Here is a 26,300-nt window from a genome sequence, read left to right as displayed (position 1 = left end):
TGCTATTCCTGTACCCTCAAACGCATTCAGGTGCAGCCAAGTGAGCCTTCTGAAAAAAAAAAAATCGAAAAGTTCTCAGATTCAAATAATTAAATAATTCTGGCTGCCAAACCTTGTGGCTGATGGGGTTGAAATTTTAAATGCACGTTTCACATGTGGGCTAAATGATAATTGTGAAGTTTCGCATATGTAGAAGTCGCGCTTCCAGAATAAACCTTCAATCAATATTTATCCTTCATTCCAACATGGCTGCCAAAACATGGGGTCGATCGAGTTGAAATTTAAACACTTCATTCCGAATGTCTGCTGCACCATCTCTCTGAAGTTTCACATTTATTGATGCAGCAGTTCCAGAGTAAACATTAATTAATATTTCCCTTCAATCCAATATTGCTGCTAAACGATGTGTCGTACATCAAAAGGGGGGGGCGGGGGCGGGGGACTTTTTGTTTCTCATGGAGAGGCGGTCAGACCTGTGGAATTTTGCCTCGACCTGTTCAGCTGTTTCAGAGAAGAAGACTTTTAAAGTTATTAATTTTCAATCCAATATGGCTGCCTTACCATGTGCCCCATTACAATATAAATTTAAATTCTCCATCTAATAGGGACGTGAATTACGCTTTTTAAGTTTTGTGTTGATCGCACAAGATGCGTTTTTCTATCCAAGTCGGCTGCCAAACCATGTGACATGTGACGTCGTAATTTTTAACGTATATGCAAGCATCGGGGTAGATTATAGCCACCAAATTTCGCTTCGATAGGTTACGTAGTTCCAGAGAAAACATTATTTAATATAATTGTTGAATCCCACATGGCTGCCAAACCATTTGACCTATAAATTAGAAATTCACAAACTTATATTCCCGACTCATGAGCAATACAGACGTGAAGTTTCCACTTGATCTGACCAGCCGTTCTGGAGAAGATGTTTGAAGGTTTTAGGGTAAATTCAATATGGCCACCAAACCATGTGACCTGTCAATTAGAAATTAACAAACTTTTGAAAGGATGTCTTGGGGAAAGTGTGTGTGTGAATTTTTGCCTCAATCTGTCCAGCCGTTCTGTAGAAGATTTTTAATATTTATTCATTTTCAATCCAAGATGGTGAACGAACCATGTGACCTATAACATCATTAATTTAGATTCTGCTTCCAATCGTGTTGTGGAACAGGTGTCTTAAGTTTCGTGTTAATCGGCTAAGGTGCATTTTTCTATTCAAGATGGCTGCCAAACAATGTGACATGTGATGTCATAATTTTTACCATGTATGCAGACATGAGGGAAGAAAATAGTTGCAAATTTTCCCTTCGATAAATTAAGCAGTTCCAGAGAAAACTTATTTAATATTTTTCTTAAATCCATCATGGCTGCCAAACGATGTGACCGATCAATTATTCATTTCCAAACTTATATCCCCTTCCCGTGCAGAATAGACTTGTGAAGTTTCCCCTTGATCTGACCAGACGTTCTGGAGAAGAAGGTGTTTGAAGGTTTTCTGGTAAATTCAATATGGCCACCAAACCATGTGACCTATCAATTAGAAATTAACAAACTTGTGAACGGATTTATTGGGGAATGTGTGTGTGAATTTTTGCCTCAATCTGTCCAGCCGTTCTGAAGAAGAAGATTTAAAAAATTTATTCACTTTCAATCCCAGATGGCTGATGAATCACGTGACCAATAACATCATAAATTTATATTCTGCTTCCAATAGTATAGTGGAACAGGTTTGTGAAGTTTCGTGTTTATCGGACAAGGTGCGTGTTTCTATCCAAACCGGCCACCAAACCATGTGACATGTGATGTCATAATTATTAACTGATATGCAGGCATGGGGTGGATTATAGTAGCCAAGTTTCGCTTCGATAGGTTATGTGGTTCCAGAGAAAACATTAATTAATACAATTCTGGAATCCAACATGGCTGCCAAACTACGTGACCTATCAATTAGAAATTAACAAAATTATATTCACCACTCGTGTGCAATAAGTTTGTGAAGCATCCCCTTGATCTGATCAGCCGTTCTGGAGAAGAAGATATTTGGAGGTTTTAGGGTTAATTCAATATGGCCACCAAACCATGTCACCTATCATTTAGAAATTAACAAAATTGTGAAAGGATGTCTTGGGGAAAGTGTGTTTGAATTTTTGCCTCAATCTATCCAGCCGTTCTGGAGAAGTAGATTTTTTAATTTTATCAATTTTCAATCCAAGATGGCTGACGAAGCATGTGATCGATGACATCATAAATTTATACTCGGCTTCCAATCGTGTGGTGGAACATGTTTTTGAAGTTTCATGTTTGTCGGACAAGGTGCGTTTTTCTATACAAGACGGCTGCCAAACCATGTTACATGTGATGTCATAATTTTTAACGTGCATGCAGGCATCGGGGTAGACTATAGTCGCCAAATTTCACTTCGATAGGTTGTGTGGTTCAAGAGAAAACATTATTTAACATAATTTGTGAATCCAACATGGCTGCCAAACCATGTGACCTATCAATTTGAAATTAACAAAATTATATTCAGTACTCATGTGCAATACGATTGTGCGGATTCCCCTTGATCTGACCAGCCGTTTGGGAGATGTTTGATAGTTTTCGCGTAAATTCAATATGGCTGCCAAACCATGCGACCTATCAATTAGAAATTAACAAACTTGTGAAAGGACGTCTTGGGGAAAGTGTGTGTGAAATTTTGCCTCAATCTCTCCAGCCATTCTGGAGAAGATTATAAAAATTTATGAATTTTCAATCCAAGATGGCTGACGAACCATGTAACCTATGACACCATACATTTAAATTCTGCCTTCAATCCTGTAGTGGAATTTGTCGGTCAACTTTCGTGTCAATCGGAGAAGGTGCGTTTTTCTATCCAAGATGGCCACCAAACCATGGGACTTGTGACATCATCCTTTTTACTTTGTATGCACACGTGATGGAAAATGATAGTTGCAAATTTTTGCTTCGATAGGTTATGTGATTCCAGAGAAAACATTATTTAATATTTTTCTTGAATCCAACATGGCTGCCAAACCATGTGACCTATCAATTAGAAATTAACAAACTTGTTAAAGGATCTCTTGCGGAAAGTGTGTGTGAATTTTTGCCTCAATATGTCCAGCCGTTCTGGAGAAGAAGATTTTTAAAATTTATTAATTTTCAATCCAAGATGCTGAACGAACCATGTGACCTATGACATCATTAATTTACATTCTGCTTCCAATCCTGTAGTGGAACAGGTGTGTTAAGTTTCGTGTTAATCGGATAAGGTGCATTTTTCTATTCAAGATGGCTGCCTTACCATGTGCCCTTTTACAACAAAAATTTAAATTCTCCATCCAATGGGGAAATGGATTATGCTTATTAAGTTTCGGGCTTGTCGGACAAGATGCGTTTTTCAATCCAAGATGGCCTCCAAACCTTGTGACTTATGCCATCATAATTTTTACCGTCTTGCAGGCATAAGAGTAGATTATATTTGCCAAGTTTCGCTTCGATAGGTTATGTGGTTCCAGAGAAAACATTATTTAATATAATTCTTCAATCCAACATGGCTGACAAGCCATGTGACGTATGACATCATAAATTTATATTCTGCTTCCAATCGTATCGTGGAACACGTGTGTGAAATTTTGCGTTAATCGGATAAGATGCATTTTTCTATCCAACATGGCCACCAAACCATGTGACTTGTGACATCATAATTTTACCCTTTATGAAGACATCGGCTGAGATTACAGGTGGCAAGTTTCACTTAGATCGGTTATGTGGTTCCAGAGAAAACATTATTTAATATTTTTCTTAAATCCAACATGGCTGCCAAACCATATGACCTATCAATTATTCATTAAAAAAAACTTGTGAAAGGATGTCTTGGGGAAAGTGTGTGTGAGTTTTTGCCTCAATCTGTCCAGCCGTTGTGGAGATTTTAAAAATTTCTTCATTTTCAATCCAAGATGGCTGACGAGCCATGTGACGTACTACATCATAAATTTATCTTCTGCTTCCACTCATATAGTGGAACACGTGTGTGAAATTTCGTGTTCATCGGATAAGATGCATTTTTCTATCCAACATGGCCACCAAACCATGTGACTTGTGACATCATAATTTTTACCCTTTATGCAGGCATGGGCTGAGATTACAGGTGGCAAGTTTCACTTAGATCTGTAATGTGGTTCCAGAGAAAACATTATTTAATATTTTTCTTAAATCCAACATGGCTGCCAAACCATATGACCTATCAATTATTCATTAACAAACATAAATTTACTGCTCGTGTGCAATACGTTTGTGAAGTTTCCCCTTGATCTGACCAGCCGTTCTGGAGAAGATATTTGAAGGTTTTTGGGTAAATTCAATATGGCCACCAAACCATGTCACCTATCAATTAGAAATTAACAAAATTGTGAAAGTATGTCTTGGGGAAAGTGTGTGTGAATTTTTGCCTCAATCTGTCCAGCCGTTCTGGAGAAATAGATTTTTTAATTTTATTAATTTTCAATCCAAGATGGCTGACAAATCATGTGATCGATAACATCATAAATTTATATTCGGCTTCCAATCGTGTGGTGGAACATGTTTTTGAAGTTTCGTGTTTAGCGGACAAGGTGTGTTTTTCTATCCAAGTCGGCCGCCAAACCATGTGACATGTGACGTCGTAATTTTCAACGTATATGCAGGCATCGGAGTAGATTATAGCTGCCAAATTTTGCTTCGATAGTTTATGTGGTTCCAGAAAAAAACATTATTTAATATAATTCGTGAATCCAACATGGCTGCCAAACCATTTGATCTATAAATTAGAAATTAACAAAATTATATTGAGTACTCATGTGCAATACGATTGTGCGGATTCCCCTTGATCTGACCAGCCGTTTGGGAGATGTTTGATAGTTTTCGCGTAAATTCAATATGGCTGCCAAACCATGCGACCTATCAATTAGAAATTAACAAACTTGTGAAAGGACGTCTTGGGGAAAGTGTGTGTGAAATTTTGCCTCAATCTCTCCAGCCATTCTGGAGAAGATTATAAAAATTTATTAATTTTCAATCCAAGATGGCTGACGAACCATGTAACCTATGACACCATACATTTAAATTCTGCCTTCAATCCTGTAGTGGAATTTGTCGGTCAACTTTCGTGTCAATCGGAGAAGGTGCGTTTTTCTATCCAACCAAACCTTGTGACTTGTGACATCATCCTTTTTACTTTGTATGCAGACGTGATGGAAGATGATAGTTGCAAATTTTCGCTTCGATAGGTTTCGTGATTCCAGAGAAAACATTATTTAATATTTTTCTTGAATCCCACATGGCTGCCAAATCATGTAACCTATCAATTAGAAATTAACAAACTTATATTCCCAAGTCGTGAGCAATACGTATGTGAAGTTTCCCCTTGATCTGACCAGCCATTCTGGAGATGTTTGAGGGTTTTAGGGTAAATTCAAGACGGCCGCCAAACCATGTGACCTATCAATAAGAAATTTACAAACTTGAAAAAGGACATCATGGGGAATGTGTGCGTAAAGTTTCGCCTCAATCTGTCCAGCCATTCTGAAGAAGAAGATTTTTAAAAATATTTTTTTTCAAAACAAGATGGCTGCCGAACCAAGTTACCTATGACGTCACAATATATTTTTTCTCCAGTGAATTGTTGTGTGGATGAGGCTCAAGAAATTTCATATTTTTCCTCTGCAACATTGTACTTGACGAATTTTCCCCGGGATACCGCTTCACTGATGACGTCATGAAAAATCATCCGTGTACCCCATTGGGAGTTCATTAAAATGTATGAAGCGAAAAAAATTTCCATTGCAGTTTCAGAGATACAGAGGTCCAAAGTTTATCGTTTTTTTCAAGATGGCGCCTGCACCACGTGACCTATGACGTCACAATTAACAATTGAGTATGCTTTCAAAAAAGACACATACTATGGTGAAAATTACGTGTTGATAGGCCTTAGCGTTCCTGAGAAAATGATTTTTAAAACGAACGAACCTGCAAATTGCCGGTGGAAGAAAAATAAGAAACTAGAACTGCCACTTTATAACAGCTGGCAGTGATGACCGGGTACCCAGACGTCCGCCTTTGATACAACATGAGACTTAAAAGATAGTTGCAAAGTTTCCCTTCGATAGGATAAGTGGTTGCAGAGAAAACATTCTTTAAGAGTGATACAAATGCAGCCTTGCTTCGGGACAACGCGGAACAGATGAGTAACGAACCGGATGGCACAAAGTGTTCAATCTAGTTCTTACGTATGCAGTTAGCCCTTTTTCCTGGGGACATTGTCGGTATCAATTGAATTGCTATTCCTGGACCTTCAAACGCATTCAGGTGCAGCCAAGTGAGCCTTCTGGAAAAAAAACAAAAATCTTAAAGTTCTCAGATTCAAATAATTAAAGAATTCTGGCTGTCAAACCGTGTAGCTGATCGGGTTGAAATTCTAAACCCACCTTTCACATATCGGCTAAATTATAATTCTGAAGTTTCGCATATATGGAAGCAGCAGTTCCAGAGTAAACATTAATTCATATTTATACTTCAATCCAACATGGCTGCCAACCCATGTGACCTATGAATTAGAAATTAACAAACTTATCTTCACTGCTCATGTGCAATATGTTTCTGAAGTTTCCCCTTGATCTGTCTTGCCGTTCGGGAGATGTTTGAAGGTTTTAGGGTAAATTCAAGATGGCCACCAAACCATGTGACCTATCAATTAGAAATTAACAAACTTGTGAAAGGATGTCTTGGGGAAAGTGTGTGAATTTTTGCCTCAATCTGTCAAGCCGTTCTGGAAAAGATTTTTAAAATTTATTAATTTTCAATCCAAGATGGCTGCCGAACCATGTAATCTATGACATCATAAATTTAAATTCTGCTTCCAATCGTGTAGTGGAACATGCTTGTGAAGTTTCGTGTATATCGGACAAGGTGTTTTTTTCTATCTAAGACGGCCGCAAAACCATGTGACATGTGACATCATAATTTTTAACGTATATGCAGGCATGGGGGTAGATTATAGTAGCCAGGTTTCACTTCCATAGGTTGTGCAGTTCCAGAGAAAACATTATTTAATATAATTCTTGATTCCAACATGGCTGCCAAACCATGTAACCTATCAATTAGCCATTAACAAACTTATATTCACTACTCATAAGCAATATGTTTGTGAAGTTTCCCCTTGATCTGACCAGCCGTTCTGGAGAAGAAGATGTTTGAAGGTTTTAGGGTTAAGAAATTAAGAAACTTGAAAAAGACGTCATGGGGAATGTCTGTGCAAAGTTTCGCCTCAATCTGTCCACCGTTCTGGAGAAGAAAATATATATTTTTTAAATTCAAAACAAGATGGCTGCCGAAACAAGTCACTTTTGACGTCACAATTTTTTTTCTACGGTGAATTGTTGTGTCAATGATGCTCAGGAAATTTTAGATTTTTCCTATGCAGCGTTCTACTTGACGAATTTTCACCGGGATACCGCTTCACTGATGTCACGAAAAATCACCCCTTTTCCCGATGGGGAGTTCATTAAAATGTATGAAGCGAAATATTTTCCATTGCACCGTTTCAGAGATAGAGGTCAAAAGTGTATCAGTTTTTTCAAGATGGCGCCCGAACCACGTGACTTATGACGTCACAATTAACAATTGAGTATGCTATCAAAAAAGATACATACTAAGGTGAAAATTTCGTGTCGATCGGACTTACCGTTCCTGAGAAAATGATTTTTAAAGCGAAAGAACCCGAAAATTGCCGGCAGAAGAAAAATAAGAAATAAACAGAAGAAAAACAACAGGTTACCCAGTCCATTTGACTGGGTACCCGAATAATAATAACTTTAGACTGTCCACCCCATTTCCATTTTGAATATCCAGACACATTTAAGGAATCGAGGGTACATTAGGCTCAGTGAGCAAAGTGTATTCGGTACACTTAATCAGAGAATACATTGTAGAATGGAACTGGTCATCTTAAATGGCTTGGGGTTTTTAAACCAGGTTTCTAAATAACGAATGGACAATATCCAGTGTGGATGGAAGATCGCTGATGAATTTATTAACCTCCGACACATGAGCGCTACACTTCGTGTTCGTCATTGGAAGATTTACATGAATCAGCAGGGGAATCCTGGGACTGCCTGGAGACCGTCCCTCTGTGTTAATGAGTCAATTGGTTGAATATTTTGTTGATCGTCTTGAAAGTAAACTCCTCCCAGGCCAGGTGTTTGAAGGCTGTAGCGGAGATGATGTTGATTGTTTTCGGATCTGCTCCCTGCTTGATCTGTACAATTTACTACTTCAGTGATGAAGCCAATGAATCCCTCTTTCGTAGAGTTCGTGACCACGTCGGTGGTTGCTCTCTCGGTTTGGCATTGTGTCTTTCATCTCAGTCTGGACTCCCACCGATTTGGTGAGGACGTTAACCAGGCACTCAGTTTTGGACGTGCTCTCAGCCGCTTTTACTGGAGTCATAGTTTTCCCAATTTTGGGGACCATTCGGACTGCCTCAGCGTACGACAGTTTCCCCTGCGTCTTCACCTGTTGGATCTGGGCAGCTCTCCGAAATTCAGGACATTCTCTGAAGTCTGAAGGCTGCACTGTGGTCACGACAATTGGCACAAGCCATTTCTTCACAAGTGCAGCTTCCGTGTTCGTGCTCTCCATTACATCTGCTCCAGCGTTGTTTGCCTCTACAGGCTGGAGCAGTATGACCGAACTTTTGGCATTTGTAGCATCTTTAGGGGGGTGGAATGTATTCCCATACAGTGAAGGCTTGATAGCCCAGGAAAACTTTCAGGGGAAGGACTGGGGTGTCAAAAGACAAAACCACCGAGGTGGTATCGACTTTGACCCCATCCCTGACCGTGGTGAGACGGCGGGCATCAACTACTCCTACCTCAGCTAAATGACTCGTGATATCATCAGTTTCAATGGAGGGATCAATCCCATAAATGACTCTTCGACTCTCCCTCAGACTCCTTGGAATATGACACAAAACACGGACCCGCCAAAATACTGGGATTTCATAACCTTCTCCCATTCGTCGACTGATTTACACTTAATGAAAATGTCTCCAGATCTGAGCTTTTTGGCACTATACCGAATTATTGGTTAATCAGTGGAGCCATTTTTATAGGGTTGTCAGGGCTTAGCGGCGTAACGCCGTCAAAAACTGAAACTATAACCATAAGTTTGTGATAGTACTCTTCAGGGGTGGAGAGGCCCTTAACCACTTTGGGGGATTCCGACCCCTCGGAACTCTCCTGCCGTGGTCTGCCCCTCTTCCTCGTTTGATTCTTCTTCTTCTTGCGTATGGCAGCTTAACTGCCAGGGTAGCCATCATTTCTTGGAAGCGCGACTGTGTCGCTGATGCAGTGCCCCTCTACCAGTACACACTGGTACTCATTTTGCCGACCTTGGAAGGATGACAGGCTAAGTCAACCCCCTGGTGTTTTAATTCAGCGGCCAATGGGGCTTGAACTCAGAATCCGAGGATCCCAAGCCACCACCCTAACCACTAAGCCAACACCAGGCTTCTAGTTTGATTAACCCTCCATGATGAACCCTCATCATCATCATAATCATAATATAATGGGCATATGTCTGGAACTTCTAACACTATTTTCTCCGAACATATTCTGTTCATACTTCCGAAATCTTCACATTATGTGTTCCATGTATTTACGCAAGTGATCGCGGATTCAAAACATACCCATCAGAGATGGGGAATCCCCCGCCATTGAAAAATAATTGAAATCAGATAAGCGGTTTTCCATTTATTACAAAAAACATTTTTTTCAAGATGGCCGACCCAGTCGGCCATCTTGGATCCGGCCACACCCAAAATCAATAGGGTTCTTCCTTTTCAGGTGGTACATGTGTGACTCAAATTTCAAATCGATATGGCGAACAGTTAATGAGTTATCGCACTCACAGCTATAAATGTTGACGCCTAGCTACCGGACGGACGGACGGACAGCCGGACAGACGACCCGGGTGACAACAATACCCCCCTTCCGCCACGCGGCGGGGGATAAAAAGCGAACATAGATAGAATTTTCAAAGAGGGAATCGATGACGTCACAATCAGCAGCGTTCGGCGGCAAACCGACGGCCGGGTCCCAGACGACGTGCTTTACTTTACTAAGTCCATGAGTTCAGGATGTTTGTTCAACTCAGCATTTACGACTTTTATCCTGCCATGTTGTTAATGTGTTGATGGAGGTAATATAGAAACGATGAATATGTCAAATCGTTCGTATTACTCATCCGGCACGATGTGTCAAGACCAACAATCTAAAGGGACCGGTCTCAAACGCTGCCATGGGCATCCAGACACACTACCAATATGAACTAAGCTGTTAAATGCGGCGCAAAACATTCAAATAGACTACGGTAACCGAGTACAGGTAGTCGTCGACTTACGACTACGACCACTTTACGACTTTCCGACCAGAATGCTCCGCGTCTCCACCCACTCAGACTGCTCAGTTTCTCCGCCCACTCAGAACGGAGGGCACACGATGTTTCTCGTCCGTATCGTGAAATTTACGAGGTGAAAAAAAACAAACCATTCAGACAAAGCTCACCATGTTGACGAAAAAAACAACTCCGGTTCCCCCGAGCGCTGCCTGCCCTAGCTGATAACTTCGACGATCCACAGCCAAGTACGAGTGACCAATAACATGTTTTGTATTTTTGTATGTTTTCGCAAATATTAAACCAATTGTACTGTTGTGGTGCAGTGTTTGAGTTGAAAAAAAAAGTTAATAAAATATGACTTACAGATGATCATTATATCATTATACAGTATAATATGCATACGGTAGTTTTTGCATAGGCCTATGCAGTACATAGGCCTGTACACTATAAATAAAGCTAAAAATAAAGGTTTACCGACTTACGACCAAATCGACTTACGACCGATCGCGGTCATAAGTCAATGACTACCTGTATTGTGTTCCGTCCTGTCCCCCATACCCGTCGTAGACGGCTATCTGTTAGTCACGAGAAATGTTGATCATCCTTGATCACCTCCTCCCAGCACCCCAGAAGATTAACATGGCCATTTGAGTAAAGATTCGATCGTAACATAGGCTTAATAGGATACAGAATATCGAAAAAGCCAATGCACCCTCGACACTCAAAACAGTCCTGCAATAGCGTCCGACCAAACTCCCCAGCAGCACGCCCGTCGACGCCCTCCAACGGGAGGCCTTCTCCTTCTCCTTCTCCTTCTCCTTCTCCTTCTCCTTCTCCTTCTCCTTCTCCTTCTCCTTCTCCTTCTCCTTCTCCTTCTCCTTCATATTTCCTTTTTTTACTTCCTCATGGTGGTTCTTTTCCCATGAAATTATGTGGAGCCCTCGAGGGAGGGAGGAGGTCGATAAGGAAGCTCTTTTTAACAAAAGAATAAAATAAAATTGCAAGGAAAGAAAGAAAGAAAAGGAGCTATTCCGGTGCCACAGCCGACCCGACATTACACATGCGATACACCCTAACGATCACAGCTCCTCATCGTTACAAGCCCAGTCACACGAGTGCACCATCGTCAATCAATCAACCTTACAAATGTAACACCACACCCGTCATGTGCCGCGAACCTCCTGCAGTGTTTTTCACGGGGCATCTCCTAGCTTTCTACAACTCCGAGCTCCTTTCCTCCAAGGCTCTCGTTGGATTCTGTTCACCCCCCCCCCCCCCCAATTTGCCTTGCTCCCCCGTCTGTCTCTAGAGGGATTACCGGGGCGGTGAAACGCACCCAACCTCGTGACCTCTCACCCCGAACTCCTTCTTCTTTTTCTTATTCTTCTTCTTCTTCTTCCTCTTCATCTTCTTCTTCTTCTTTTTCGTCCCCATCAAGCATCCAGTCTATGCACAACAGTAAATCATCCCCCTTTCCTGAACGACATGCAGACCGTATCTCAGTGGACAACAACATCAATTAACGAAGTTGAAATGTACTAATTGCCACAGCATGGATTAACCATAAAACAAGTAATAATAAATTAAATGGTTTTCACATATATAACACATTAGTTTCACAAATTTCCATTGAAATACTCGGGTATTTCCGTCAATTGTCGCCATTTCCGTCGAGGTTACGCACTGCATCTACCGGACGGCCATCATTGGCTGTCTTGAGGCACGTGGGGGGGGGACGGGGGGACACCGGACCCACCGGAGACATGGTAGACGACGTCGGGGACATTTCAAACTCGGTGCAATTGTATACAGCGCACGCGCTGTAATCAACATGGCAACAGTTTAAATTAGCTTCCTTTTCTTATTCTCAAAGGACTTTACATCACTTCGTAACGTAATCTTGAGTCCAGAGTGACTGGAGGTCTGCGGATTCTGGCATCCTGGCCGACCGGCACATGTTCTGATGTGTTTTACACTGGTGGTGCGGTGATGTCAGGAAGGAGTGCTAGCTCGGCATCATCTCTTGCATTGCTTTGACAGGCAGGCAGATGCTAAATGAGACGCATTCCAGATCCGTCCGTCGGACAGTTTGTACGTGTGAGATCCTCTTTGCTCCATAACTTGGAGAAGCGCTGATATTAATTTGGATTGTCCTTTTCGGAGGACGTCAGGTTTCCTCACTCGGACGAAGGAACCACATTCAAAGCTCACATCCTTTGCTCCACGGCGTTTGTCGATGTACACCTTTTGCGAGTCCATTCGACGTGCGCGTCCATTCCCATCCACCAATACAGATCTCTTAACCACTGCATTGTCCTCACTATGCCCTGGTGCGTATCATGCGTTAAGTTGAAGAAATGCGGCTGTAATATATCCGGTTCAAGAAGGTGGTGAGTACCTCTCATCACGCAGTCCTCTTGTGGTGACAGTTCAGTTTTGCAATCTGAAGTAAAGAAGGAGATCAGGATCCAGGTAGGCCTGGTGTTGGCTTAGTGGTTAGGGTGGCAGCTTGGGATCCTAGGGTCCGGAGTTCAAGCCACGTTGGCCGCTGAATTGAAATACACCAGGAGGTTGACTCAGCATGTCATCCTTCTGAGGTTGGCAAAATGAGCACCAGTGAACTGGTAAGGGGGACACTGCATCAGCGGCATAGCCGTGTCCCAACCAATGATGCAACCAGCAGCCACAGGCTGCACTCGATAGAGAGAGAGGGTCCAGGCCTTTTGACATTTTCGGCCAGTGCTTCAGAAAATTTTGGTTGAATGGGGCAGGAAATACAGGCAGTTTTGAATTCTTCAGCTATCACCGCAGTGAGGGTCGATGTGAGCACGACAACCTCAACATCATCCTCCATACTGGGCTCTGAAGTAGGTAGTGGAAGGCGAGACAAGCAATCAGCTGTAACGTTTTCAGAGCCAGGCTTGTACTGAATGTCACAATTAAATGAGAGAAGCCATGCAGACCATTTGGCCACACGTATTCCAGCTCTTCCCAATCCTTTCGTGGAAAGCAGTGTATTGAGAGGACTGTGATCAGTGCATAAAGTGAAATGTCCACCCCGGAGGTAAGTCCTCCACTTCTCTGTCATCCACACCCATCCAAGTGCTTCCCTTTTCCCACATTAAATATTTTCTTTCCGATTCAGTCAGCGTTCGGGATGCAAATGCCATCGTTTTCTTCGTTATGTCAGCATGAATTTGCGTTAGGACCGCTCCAAGGCCATAATCGGAGGAGTCAGTTGCCACTATGGTGTGTAGCTCTGGATCAAAGAGAGCGAGTGCTGGACTACTGACAATCAGTTCTTGAACCGAATGGAAACTTTGCTGTGCTGTGACTGACCAGGAGAAGGTGGATGGTCCCCACAGTAATTTTCTCAGGAGTTCAACGATGCATAGTTCGGGATGAACTTCACATACTATGACGTGAGCCCGAGAAAAGAGCGAAAGCTCTGCACTTGTTTCAGTGAAGGTGCTTTTGACACCGCAACAACATGGGCAAGGTCAGGTTTCAGTCCTGTATGTGACACTACATGTCCTAAAAGTGACAGCTCTGTCTGTCTGAAGTGACATTTTGAAAGGTTCAGTTTCAGTCCAGCTGCATCGATGTGCTGTTGCACCGCTCTGAGGTGTTTGTCATGTGCTTCGGGAGTCCCTCCAAAAACGATTACATCGTCAAGGTAACACCGAGCTCCGGGTTGGTGTTTTTAAAATGGCAGACGTCATCCTCTGAAAACAGCTTGGTGCTGAAGCAAGCCCGTAAAGGGATTCGTTTGTAATGAAGACAGTAAGGTCCCTGCTGTCTTCATGCGGTACAACCTGGTGGTACGCACTTTGCAGATCCAATGTGGAGAAAAGTGTGCCACCTCGCAGCTCCGCAAACATTTCCTCCATATGCGAAAGAGATGTCTGTCAATCACCACTGATTTATTTGGTTCTTGTAAATCCACGCACAGACGAATCCCTCCGTTTATCTTCATCGTCACGACAATTGGTGAAACCCACTCTGATGATTTGATTGGCTCCATTACATACAGTTTAACGAGCTTTTTCAGGTCCTGTGAAACATCCTCTCTCACAGACAAAGGTAAACGGCTCAGCTTTTGCTGGACTTGAGTCATATTGGGTCGCATTTTAAGGAGATGAATAAATCCCTTTGCACAACCCATGGTGTCCTCCATGCTGTCACCTGTAACAATTGCTACTGGGGTTTGATTTGCAGTGCTTTGGGTGGTAGAAGTAATGCGACCATTCAGTAGTTGCATGTCAAGTGCAGCAACAAAGTCTCTGTCCAGAATGGCAGTGCCGCTCCGCACTCTATAAAATTAAGCGGGCGCGCAGTAATTCTCGAAAGTCACATCCGCATGCAGGCAACCACGCACAGGTGTCGGATTTCTCAGGTGTAGTTTTGACTCAGTCAGTGACACATTATTGAAACATTACAGGTAGACGGATTCGGGAAGTATTGACAATGCCGAGCTTGTATCTAACAGTAATTCAATGTCCAGCGGCTCTCCCCCGGCAGCAGTAACTTGTACAGTGCACATTATCTTATCAGCATCTCCAGCCCTATTGTCTACACTCAACACATTCATGTCAGGGACAGTCACTTCGTGAACTTGTTTGGAGCCCCGGCATACTTTAGCAAAGTGTCCTCTCTTTTTGCAGCTGTTGTACTGGCCGTCCTTTGCTGGCCATCCATAGTAGTTGGCTGTGTGATTTACCGATCCACATCAATAACACGTTTTTCTTTGAGCCGGTTGAGATCGCTCATTTGACATCCCTTCCAGAGTGAGTATAAAGGGTCTCTTGCTGCTCTGCGAATCCTGTGTCTGAACAGGGTGTATGGCCTGTATGTCGCTGGCAGTGCCTTGGCCTATGATGTAAGCCTTCGCCATTGCTGACTCAATCTGTCTAGCCATGGTTATAGCTTTCTGTAACATCAGTACCATTTCTAGTAGTAAATGTTCTCTAACGAGAGCTGAGTTTGTATTCTCGACGAGTTAGTCTCGGATCATTTCGTCTGCCAGCTCTCCAAACTCGCATGTGACGATCATCTCCCTTAATGAAGCGAGATGTTGTTCCGTAGACTCGCCATTTTTCTGACCACGTTGATGAAATTTCTATCGTTCTGTCATAGTTGAGGAGTAAGATAGGGGTCCCATGCACCCCCATGATACATTTTTTAACCTGCATTTTACAATCCCTGAGGTCTGTGGGAACAGAATTTACTTTGTTCCCATTCCAAAAAATGTCCCATGTGGGTCGTTTAGCCGTTTTTTTGTCCGCCATCTTGGATTTCTTGGGACGCAAAAGTAAGGGGTAGGGGTAATATAAAGGACCTTTTCGCATAGAAAGAAATTGGTTAGAGGTACAAATTAGATATCATTGGAAAGGGTATGACCTGCACTATCAAAAGAACCCATCAATTATTCAATTAGGGCATTGATGACGTCATCAGGGGTCAAAAGGTCACATTAAACGGCCACGAAGTCAAATTTCACGCCCATCCTCTTTGTCATCCACCCTGCACCTAAGTGGATGAATCTTTTGGATTCTACTTTGCTTGAAGGAAAGTGTATATGTATAGGCAGTTTTTAAAACTAAAACAAATTATTTAACTTCAGTACAACATCATGAACCCTTTTCACAAAAATACCGAAAATATTGAGAAAATGCGGTTCTGTATTGAGTTTACTGTGTGAGTGTGTCCTTCGCATACGAATGATTAATTTCACTGTTTATTTATAGTTTATGGCTATGGTTATTAACATTATTTTTTGTTACAGGTGAGGCCATTGTAACTACCTTAACGCTTTAGTGGTGGTGTTAAATTTCGTCAACTGACAGTGTTGTCTTTTTTGCTACAGGACGTGCAGACAACTGTGATTTTGATTAATGTTTTATTGGTTGTATTGAATATCTGCTGGCATGCATACTTGCTTGTAGCTGTAGTTTATTGGTGGTGGATAATTGTCTTTTTTTCAGGTAACACCTATTATGGATTAGTGCTCCAGTGGTGGTAGTGCACGCTTAGTTGTAGTTAACTGGTGGTGGTGGCTTCATCATGTCAAAGGCAAAGAAATGCCGAACTGATCATGATTGCAATTTAGAGTAACTGCAGATGCCTCCTCCTGTATGTATTTTACATGTGAGTGGCATACAGCATGGTGAATTTATACCATTACACAATATAAGGGGTCCTCCCCAGGAAAAGCTTGAGATGTTACATAATCTTCGTGAGAAACGGCTCCTTCAGTCTCATGATTCACCCGCTCGTATGGAAGCTGTGTGTAGGTTAATTCCAGACAATCTTGATGGTGTGGACCCAGAAATAACAGGCTATCACTGGGGGATGCTATCAAGCCTTTACCAAACATCAGGATCGTTTGAAATGTGTCGTACCAGACGATGAACCCTCAACAATTCGATCCCCTCGTAAACCATCAACCTCTTCCAAGAACATTTTTCCACCAGAATGTATTTTCTGTGAAATGCTTGAGACGAAAGTTTCCGGAAGCACTAAGCGTTGTGTCCAGTTTGCATCTTTCAAGGGAAAGGAAGCAGCTTGGACTCATATTGAATCCCAAGCCCTAGAAATAGGAGACAATCGTTTACATTGCAAGGTGGCAGGTGAAGATTAGTTTGCAAGAGAGGCTCGTTTCCATAAATCCTGTCATAGTTCATTCAAACTGAGACATGTGAATTATTTACGTGATCAAGCCAACAGAAGTATTGAAAACAAGCAAGATGAAAAGCTTGAACCTCATCAAAGCTCATTTAATGTAGTTCTGCATTTTATACGTGAGAGGGTAATTGGGCAGAAGGAGGTCGTGAAACTTGGAACACTCCGCCACCTATACGTCCAAGAACTTGAACGCTGTGGATTTCCAAATCCAGATTTCAGAAGTGATAAGCTGAAGACCCGACTTCAAAGACACGAAATCAATGAGTGCATTGCTTTCACAAAAGTGTTTCCTGGGGACAGGGGATGCATAACCTACAACCTGGTGTACAGCACAAGCATATCTGTTGTGGAAGCAGTTACTTATGCAAATAGGCTTGGTTCCAAAGACAAGTTTGAGGATGTTCCCTTGCACTTGCGCAGTGTTGTTCAGGGGATGTTCAACGAGTCAACACCACTTCCTTGGCCTCCTACAGCTGATGAGCTGGATGCCAGGGCATCAGAAGAATACCTCCCAACAGACCTGGTGAAGTTCCTGTCGACTCTTATCCTGGATGAAGCGGATGTGGAAAAGTCTGAAAAGAGCCGACGTCTGGTGCTTTCAGTAGCTCAGGTGAGTTTTAACCACCTTTGCTTTCAACATCTTTGGGACAATATCGCTAGTCCTCCAAATTGTATCTGTTTCAGTGCTTTCTATCATGAAAATGTAAATTATTTTCTCTCTAAGATCCATTGGTTTCTTTTCCAGGACATCTGCCGTGCTGTGACGAACGGAGAGCGGAAGTTACCTAAACACATCCTCATTTGCAGCACCATACGCCACCTATATCGAAGCAAGCAGCTAACCAATATACTTCATAGATTGGGTCACTGTGAGTCCTATGACTTTGGCTTGGAAGTTGAGACAGCATTGGCGGAAGCCATCGGCGATGTTTCCTCTTCTCTCACTCCCCAAATTGCTACTGGTAAAGACAACGAAGTTTTTCATGTTGAGTGGGACAACTTAAACAAAATAACCACAAATGTCCATGGTTCAAACGTGGTGAACAGCACTGGAGGGATCATAATACAGGAGGTGAAACCAAACATTGACATTGCCGACAAAGATAGAACCCTCCCACTCAAGCAGCGGAATAAGACTCGTTGTTTTGAAGTTAGAACCCCACCAATATTGCCCCCTTTTCACATTTATGGTCGAGTTGGGCCCAAGTTTCCAACAGGGGCAAAGTTCACTCCACCCATCGAAAATGATAAGTTGTACTCAGAGTGCATCCAAGAGTCCGTTTGTGGTTACTTCTGTGAATGCTCACTGGCAGTAAAGAAACACAACTCGTCCCTGGATTTGGTAGCTTCATCTCAGCTACTGGCAAAAAACCGTCTCGAAAGTCGACCATTGACTATTTCAACCCTATCAATCAACCGTTCACTGAATATTCCGTAATTAGGGAGTTGTTGAAGCGTTCGGAAGATGCGACGCTGGAGGTTGGCCAGAAGTATGTTCTTAGCACTTTTGACCTTGGAGGTTGCATGAAAGCACTCCTCCTCATTTGGAAGTTTCCAGAAGAATACAAGATAAAGAATACTTTTACCATAAAAAGGCAGAGAAAACAAATATGTGTCAAACTGCAATTTCACAGGAAACTTATTACAAAAATTCATTTTTTTCAATATTTTCGGGATTTTTGCGGAAAGGGTAAATGATGTTGTACTGAAGTTAAATAATTTGTTTTAGTTTTAAAAACTGCCTATACATGCACACTTTCCTTCAAGCAAAGTAGAATACAAAAGATTCATTCACTTAGGTGCAGGGTGGATGACAAAGAGGATGGGTGTGAAATTTGACTTAGTGGCCCTTTAACGTGACCTTTTGACCCCTGATGACGTCATCGATGCCCTAATTGAATAATTGACGGGTTATTGTGATAGTGCAGGTCATACCCTTTCCAATGATACCTAATTTGTCCCTGTAACTAATTTCTTTCTCTGCGAAAAGGTACTTTATATTACCCCTACCCCTTACTTGTGCGTCCCAAGAAATCCAAGATGGCGGACAAAAAAACGGCTAAACGACCCACATGGGACATTTTTTGGAATGGTAACAAAGGAAATTCTGTTCCCACACACCTCAGGGATTGTAAAAATGCAGGTTAAAAAAATGTATCATGGGGATGCATGGGACCCCTATCTTCCTACTAGACTATCATGACATTACCCTCTTGGGACAAAAAAGTTCCTCAAGGCCGTAAGTGCAGTCTCGCAGCCAGTATGTAGTTTTCTAAGAACATGAATCCAGGCCGTAAAAGGCATTGAAGGCTCATTTGGATTTTTCAGAAAGGGTGTCGGTGCATTCTATTTCAATCCCATCCTCGTCGCCAGTTTGTTGTATCATAAAATACTCCAAGAATGAGGAATTCAATATTCTCCAACGGTTTTATTCAACCGAACATCAGAACGTAACAAGACCTCCTGACCTCTCACCCTGAACTCCTTCTTCCTCATCGCACCTTCTAATGTCCAGTCTATGCACAACACCACACAAGCACGTACACACCCACATGGAGAGTTTCCTCATTAATCCCATGCTCACCGTTTGTACCATTGGGTGGAAGTTGCATGAGCTCCGAATAAAGCTCGATATGTTCACAGAAACGATGTGCTTGGTGTGATGCGATGGATTGAGAACACGATAAGGTCCATCTCAGATAACTAACGTGGTGGCAGCGATTTCGACCCCAGGCCCAAAGGGTATAATGGTGCATCTGGTCCATTTCAATCAGTAGTTAACATGGGTCCTGTCCAGCCCCCTCAACATAAGGGTTGCCTACCTTTGTACTCTCACAGCAACCTCACAGAACGACAACGCAAATTTGATGAACTAGAATATATGGGTGTCACAATTAAACCCGAAGATGCAGGAATCAACATTGAGTACCTCAACTCGTCTTTCTTGGTGAAAAAGTCCAATGGCGGGTTCCGACTGGTCAGAGCATTTGCCGATGTTGGCCGATATAGCAAACCCCAGCCTTCCTTGATGCCCGACGTCAATTCCACTCTTCGACAAATCTGGAGATGGAAGCACATTATCACTACTGACTTGACCAATGACTTTTATCAAATTCCCCTATCTAAAGAGTCAATGAAACACTGCAGTGTTGCGACTCAACTTCCTGGTGTTAGGGAAAACGCCCGATCCGCTATGGGTATGCCTGGTACTGAAATGGCACGAGAAGAACTTTCCTGTCACGTATTTGGAGACCTGGTGGAGGAGGGTATTGTGGCCAAACTCGCTGATGATCTCTACTGCAGTGGAGCAAGCGTAGATGAACTTAACCAACTGGAAACGACTGCTTGACGCATTCCAAGCCAACCGCTTAAATCTGTCAGCATCCAAGACTGTCATTGGCTCATCCTCCATCACTATCCTAGGGTGGTGTGGCATCAAGGCACTATAACAGTCAGCCCCTATCGTATCTCCACATTATCCATGTGTGCCCCCACAGAAAAGGTCCCCAGCCTTTGATCCTTTATTGGCACTTGCAAAGTCCTAACTCATCTTATCTCCGGCTGTTCAAGCTTACTCTCGCCATTAGATGATGCTTCCTATCCCAAGAGAAAATTTATTGGACTTCCGACCGAATCGAAGCATTCCACACTGCCCAGAAAGCCCTTTCTTCAAACAGAACCATTATCCTTCCATGCCATGAAGATCAATTCTGGATTATCACTGATTGTTCAATGAAGAAAAATGACATAGGAACTACGATGTATGTCACTCGCAATGGGACCCAATGACTTGTGGGGTTTTTTAGTGCCACGTTGCGAGGACACCAGATCACCTGGCTTCCCCGTGAAATTGAAGCTCTCTCTCTCTCTCTCTCTCTCTCTCTCTCTCTCTCTCTCTCTCTCTCTCTCTCTCTCTCTCTCTCTCTCTCTCTCTCTCTCTCTCTCTCTCTCTCTCTCTCTCTCTCTCTCTCTCTCTCTCTCTCTCTCTCCCCCCCCCCTCTCAATCACAATGGCAACGAAACACTTTGGACCATTCATCATTCAGTCCAATCATAAAGCTTGCATACTGACCGATAGTAAGCCATGTGTACAAGCCTTTGAAAAGCTATGCCGAGGAGAGTTTTTGGCTAGTCCTCACGTCTCAACGTTTTTGTCGACGGTCAACCGGTTCGAGGTCTCAATCTGCCATCTCATGAGCTCTGCTAATATACCCTCAGATTTTGCCAGCCGGAATGCCCTTGATTGTGACAATCCCCATTGCCAAACTTGCTCATTTTCAGAGCGAACAGAAAACTGTGCCATACGTCATTCTCCATGACATCATCACGGGTTACTCCAAATTACCATTTACAAACCGTTCTACCTGGCTAGCCACACGGTCTGAGTGCATAGATTTACACAGAGCACATGCCCATCTCAAACAAGGTACCAGACCATTGAAAAAAACTGACCAATATTAAAGACGTGAAAAGGGACTTGAATTCAGCCATTATCTCAAAAGATGGGTTATTGGTTGTCCAATATTACGACCCCTTCCAACCTTCCCTTGAATGCATCGTTATTCCTCGCCTGGTCCTGGATGGCCTTGTCATGGCTCTCCACTTCAAGCTTGATCACCCATCTTGCCACCAACTGAAGCAAGTCATGCATTACCACTTCTTTGACATAGATAAGTCCATCAACCATATAACTACCAGTAGCCACCACTGTGTTTCTCTGTGAAAAATCACTCCACGTGCCATTCCTCAATCGTCTGATGATCCTCCCGATACAATTGGTGTGACTTTTGCAGCAGATATCCTAAAGCGTGAGCATCAACTGATCTTGGTCTTGCATGAGTGCATTACTTCCAACACCCGTTCCTCTCTCATTTATGACAAATGCCATGACACCCTGCGTGACGGTCTTCTCGGACTCATCATTGAACTTAATCTGATGGAGGGGCCACCAGCTGTCACCTGGACTGATTAAGCCTCTGCATTCAAGTCTATCGCTAATGACAAGCTCCTAGAAGATCACCGCATCTCCCTCAAGCTTGGTCGCGCCAAAAACCCCAACAAAAACCCTATCACAGAGAAAGCCATTCAGGAATTAGAAGTTGAATTACTACACCAAGACCCGTTAGGAGGTCCAATTTCTCCGCGTCAGCTTTCCACGGCGACTGCCCGATTAAACTCACGTATCAGATCTCGCGGTATGTCTGCATGGGAAATGTGGACACAATGTGACCAGTTCACTAACCACCAGATTCCAATTTTGGATCATAACCTTATCCGAGGGCAACATGCCCAACACTCCAGGAACCAAATTTATAGCAAGAAGTCCAAGTTCCCAACAAGAAAACCTTCTGCCACTCCGACAGTTCATGTTGGAGACTGGGTGTACTTACACTTGGATGGATCCAAGTCTCGAGCACGGGATCGTTCCCTGGTTGTGTCTGTGGACGGGAACTGGTGCAACATCCGCGAATTTGCTGGCTCGCAACTCCAACGCTCATCGTATCGTGTACTACAATTTGAATGTTACATGGTACCCACGTGGACTACACCTACCATCCCGCATCCACACAGAGGTTCTGTGATGATTCTCTCTGCGATGAAGGTGACTTTGAGGGGCTACCTATTGCTTCCCCTGATCCACTTCACTTACCTCTCATTCTTTCAACTCCAGCTGAATTTGTTCTGCCTCCAAGTCCTCCTCCTGCAGTTCTACCCTCGATGCTTGACCATCCCTGTATTTCCCAGGTTCAACACCATGGTGTTGACAACACGACAACAATGTCACCTCCTATTAGGAGATTAGGACATCTATGTTCACGCCCCAAACACTTGGATGACTACGTTCTTGATGGATGAGTGGGTGCATATGTGTCAACGGGGCATGGATGAGTGGGTGCATGTGTTGAAGGATATAATTAAATATGTGTCATCCGTTTTTCATCAGATTTGCTTTGATTCCCAACAGAGCACTTTGCAAAACCTCTGAAAATATACACAGATCTGGCAGACACTTTCGATCGGCAGTCCCTCTGGGGGACATTGCACGGGGTCTAGCAGTGAATGCATTCAATCATATAGCTCAATGAAGCTGGTTAATTTTGGCACGTTCCCAAATTTTTTGGTCACTCAATATAATTCTCCAAACAGGAGAAAAAGATAAGTTTAATGCTTTGGAAATTTCACATTTTCTTGTGAAGGTATGGAGAAGGAGGGAACATAGATCACCTTGCTTGCTTAAAGTAAATAGGTATATCGTCTTAGTTATAAGACTCGTTATTTCTTTGAATAATCAGATGTCACAAGAGATTTCGACACTCATTTATTCTAGACAATATCCGATCCTCTTCTTCTTCTTCTTCTTTCGGCTGCTCCCTTTTGGGGTCGCCACAGCGGATCATCCGTATAATCCGCATAGTGATTTGGCACATGTTTTACGCCAGATGCCCTTCCTGATGCAACCCTGGTCGCCTCTTATGACACAGGGATAGGGTACACCTATTTTAACCGGAGGTATACACCGGCCCAGTACACTGGTACTCACTGCGCCAACCTCGGAAGGATGACAGGCTGAGTCAACCCCCTGGTGTATTAATTCAGTGGCCCAACGGGGCTTGAACTCAGGACCTTTCGGATCCCAAGCCGCTGCCCTAACCACTGCGCCAACACCAGGCTATTAGACAATATCCGATCCGAAATAATAAAATGGAAGAAACGGAAATAATATTTTGATGATATACTTTAATTGGTCCGTGAGAGTCGATCGTGGAAAATCGTCTCATAAAATGCTTGAAATCTCTCCAAGCTACTAATTTGAAAACTATAGCACTTACAAAAGTGATTTATACAGCGATTCGTAGCTATGATGAACAGGCATTCGATAATATGAGTGAGGAAAGTGGAAAAATAAAAAATTTATCATTAAGAAATCGTTCTAGCCTGTTCCAAGTCAAGGCATGGTTGAGCAGGCCAAAAAAACATGGCGGCTTCAGACCCCAGCAAGGTTACTTAGGATATGCCTGCAGACCCCATAGAGAGTGGTAACCGTGGATGCACCTGATGAAGGATATAATTAAATAAGGCTGTTAATTATCTTCAAAAGGGATGTTTTAATTCACCCAGACACCCAATTTTCACTCATGCACTTCCTTGAAGTTTTCTGAGTATGCATGCAAAGTTTCAGGCTGATAGGTTTCATGGTTTTGAAGTTATGGAGGAGACACACTGACACACACACACAGACACACACACACACACACACTGACATTTATTAGTATCGATAACCCTGACAGGTAAGTCACTATTGTTCACGTGCAGTACATGACGGAAATAACTATTCCAAGCGCCTACATGCTGCGTGTTGCCATTTCAGCATGTGGTTTATAAAACCGCAATGTCAAGTTTGATTTGTTCTTCAAACCTTCTTGATGATCATCCTTTCCACAGCATCCTGACATGGACTGGACATTTGTCAGGACCAACCTTGCGATCCTTTGTCGTATTTAGAAACTTGTGTACATACCTCTTAACTACATATTCCGGGTAACCATTCTCACCGAGTTTATGCATGATTTTCTCCATTTCAGCAGGAAAAATCCAAGGTGAGCAAATCCTCTGAACACTGTTCACAAGGATGTTGATCAAGGCAATTTTGTATCTCGTGGAGCTGTTGGAGTCCCAACGAGTATTCCCCTGCCCTGTGAAGGTAGGCTTCTGGTACATGTATGTCGTGAAACCATGTGCAGATCTTTCGACCAAAACGTCGAAAAATGATAAAAAATTTTGAACATTCCTGCTCACAGGTAAAATTCATCGCTGGATCGAGAGTATGCCGTATCAAGAAGTTATCACATGCCACTTGAGACTCAAACAAAGCAAAATTATCAACATTCCGATAGTATAGGATAGGAAAATGCACACCTTGCCGACCAGTAATTTTCTGAATTTCGTGAAAGCCCACAAAGATATTCGCAAGAACTGGGCTTCATGGAGAACCCATGGCCACACCATCAGTTTGGACATATTATTACGAATTTGGAAGCCTTGTGCACACAGACAGACAGCAGTCCCTAAGTTTAGTTAACTCGATAAGTATGTGTTTATAGTTAGGGTCCCCTACCTGTGTCTAACAGGAATTACATGTGTGAGCTGCGAAGTTTCTTTTCCAACAAATCTCCTTCACTTCACTTCGCACACCGACGCCATTGCCCACGTGTGTTCGACCACGTACGTGGGCGAAGATTTTCATCGCCTCAGCTCCGACTACACCCCTTGTCCAATCACGCCACAGAGGGCGACTTTCCCACGACACCCCGGCCAATGAGGGTTGAGATGGTCACAGAGGGCGACTTTCCCACGACACCCCGGCCAATGAGGGTTGAGATGGTCACAGAGGGTGACTTTCCCACGACACCCCGGCCAATGAGGGTTGAGATGGTCAGAGAGGGAGACTTTCCCATGACACCCCAGCCAATGAGGGTTGAGATGGTCAGAGAGGGTGACTTTCCCACGACACCCGGCCAACGAGGGTTGAGATGGTCACAGAGGGCGACTTTCCCACGACACCCCGGCCAACGAGGGTTGAGATGGTCACAGAGGGCGACTTTCCCACGACACCACGGCCAATGAGGGTGGAGATCGCCTCAGATGGCGATCTTCTCACCCCGGACAAAAAATATATAAAGGAACGCCAGGCTGGGGAGGTGGGTCGTCTTGGGGGTCGCGGGTCTTGGTACTGGCTGGTTCGTCTGGTCCTGGGTCATCGTCGTCTCTGATATTCTCCTTGGTCTTGGTTGATTGGTGCAGGCCGGTTGGAGAGCGCGGCCCCTGGTGCTTGGCGCTGCGTGAAAGCTGTGGGTTCGAGTCCCGCCACATGACCAGATTGTCGTACACCGCACGAGGCGGACAGGTGCAAGCCAGACCCTGGCCTTCAGCTCGCCTTTCCTTCCGAGCTGGAGGCCTCGATAAAGGCCGGCCGGCCCAGTTCTTTTGTGTGTGTGCATGTGTGTGGCGCCAGTCCATTAAGTAGAATTGTTTAAGTGCCTTGGACATACCTGCATTGCTTTTAGTCGGTTTAACTCTGCTCTCTGTGTCTCCCCTCCCTGATTATCGTTGTAAAATAAACCTCTGTTAAATGTACCAGCTCGTTTTCTGTGCTTTCCTCCATTGGCCGAGCATGGTGCGTAT

General features: G+C 43.3%; 1 pseudogene; it reads left to right on the top strand.

Annotated features, from left to right (window-relative positions):
• Positions 1 to 16,924: 16,924 nt before the first annotated feature.
• On the top strand, positions 16,925 to 22,089 carry LOC147035511 (uncharacterized; annotated as a pseudogene).
• The last annotated feature ends 4,211 nt before the right edge of the window (positions 22,090 to 26,300 follow it).

This window comes from Eptatretus burgeri, chromosome 1, assembly GCF_056783735.1.
Source record: "Eptatretus burgeri isolate ZD-2024b chromosome 1, Ebu_testis_v1, whole genome shotgun sequence".
Taxonomy (NCBI): Eukaryota; Metazoa; Chordata; class Myxini; order Myxiniformes; family Myxinidae; genus Eptatretus; species Eptatretus burgeri.
This window is presented reverse-complemented; position numbering and strand designations above follow the sequence as displayed.